Source organism: Penaeus chinensis, chromosome 9 (assembly GCF_019202785.1).
Source record: "Penaeus chinensis breed Huanghai No. 1 chromosome 9, ASM1920278v2, whole genome shotgun sequence".
In the NCBI taxonomy this organism is placed as follows: Eukaryota; Metazoa; Arthropoda; class Malacostraca; order Decapoda; family Penaeidae; genus Penaeus; species Penaeus chinensis.
Genome location: NC_061827.1, coordinates 42,938,315 through 42,940,275, shown reverse-complemented (window position 1 = coordinate 42,940,275; position 1,961 = coordinate 42,938,315).

Here is a 1,961-nt window from a genome sequence, read left to right as displayed (position 1 = left end):
TAGTTACCCCTGCCTTAAAAGTTTTCTTTGGCATTCCGGTAACCTCGCGTTTTTCTATGATGGTAAGTAGTAAGTCCCATCCAAGTCCTCAGTCCTGCGACATTAGTCCCCCCTCCACCTTCTACTAAAACTTTTTATAACTTTTAATTTCTTCCAGGATTCAGGCAGTTGAGACAGGATACTCCAAGTAAGGAACCTAACCCACCCATCCTGACCATTAGTAGCCCTTCAAAGGGTTCCTGCCAGGATCCATCTTTTCGTTTTTCTTACGTCATGGAAGAGGATAGGAGATTTCTACTTTTCTTTTTTTGCATAGTCACCACACACCGACGAAAGGAAGTTCCAAGGAGGCAGGCAAGAGACAGGAAGTGGGAGCCCTTCACCAGGTGCCCCCCCCCCCCCCTCCCCAGCCCCGCCGCGACCGGAAGGACCTCGGAAGTCGGTCACCTTTACCGTGTGACTCCTTTGGAGTCTTCTTTCCCCTGTATATATTGTACCCTGTGGAATAAAGACTTCAGTTAACTTCTCACACAGCACCTGATGAAGCCTCTGGCTGAAAGCGCTAGTGCTTTGAGTTAACTGTTAATTTTAAGGATTTACATGGTTGTTTCTCTCCTCCATCCCTTATATTAACTTATTGTATTGTCCTTTGCCCGCCAAGCAAGACATTACTGTACCAAACAAAAGCTCTGAATTTGCACATGACCAGTCCTTGTAAGGACTAATTTGAAATTCGACTATTACTTGTCTTTGCCCGCCCAGCAAGACATCCATCTTACCAAATAAAAGCTCTGATTTTGCACATGATAAGTCCTCATAAGGACTCTGATAGCAGTCCTTGCCTGACCAACAAGACTGTTATTTTTTGAAACTATATTGTCCTTGCCCGCCCAGCAAGACAAATTTACCAAGTATTGCACATGCCCAGTCCTGTTAGGGATTTGTTTTCTTTATACACAGATACCTATGCACCCTTGTCTTTGCCCGCCCAGCAAGACAGTTGCACATGATCAGTCCTTTTAAGGATTATCTTACAGGAAACAAAGCTGAACAGTTGCACACTTGGTTTTAAAGCAAGTTATACAGTAAGAATATCTTAACTGACCCCTTTTTTCTTATTTTCAGGTGCCTTTGAACTTCTGCTGGAAGATCCAGTGGGGTAGAAAACTGTCCTCGGAGAAATTCCTGTTAGCCTCTGCTGGACAGCACACTCTCTCCCCCCTCTGGAATTATAGCAGTTTTCAGTTTTTTGGCACTGATATTTCTTGACTGTGGAAGAGCTTCTCACAGAGTTTTTTGGAATAAGTTTGTACATTGTATAAGGAATTAAACAGAGAGAAATAAGGTGACATATGCATTGTTATTTAATCTGAAAAGAAAGACAAAAACAATATAAAGTGAAAAGACAAATAATCAAAAAGTAACAAAAATGCCGATGACTAGAGCAAACACAAAAAAAGATAATAAAATCAGTAAAGGACCAATAGAAGAAGGCATAATTGATGATATGGTGTCAACCCTGGGAAGCAGTCTAGACCCTGTCTTCCAACAAGCAATAGGCAATACGCAAAGGAACCCACAATTACTAAATAACCCACTAGCCCTGAGAGGAGGATGGAATCACCCTCTAGCATGGGCAAACACAAGCCCAGCAATTCAGGCTTCACCCCTTGCACCCCTACTTCTGGGGGAGAAGTACAGCTAGGCTTCCCAGAGGACCCATTCATGGATGAAATCCATAATTTGCAAGACCACCCTCCTTTGTCCACACATGAGGAACAATCTGAAGTGAAAAACATGGCTAAATTATATAATGAAGAATCAGTACAAAGAGCCATCATAAAGTACCTAGATAGATGTGAACTAAAAGGAGTTACGGACAGATTTGACCTCCTGGTACAGAACATAGACAATAAAATGAGGGACCTACCACCCAAATGGGTAATAGAAATGGGAGAATT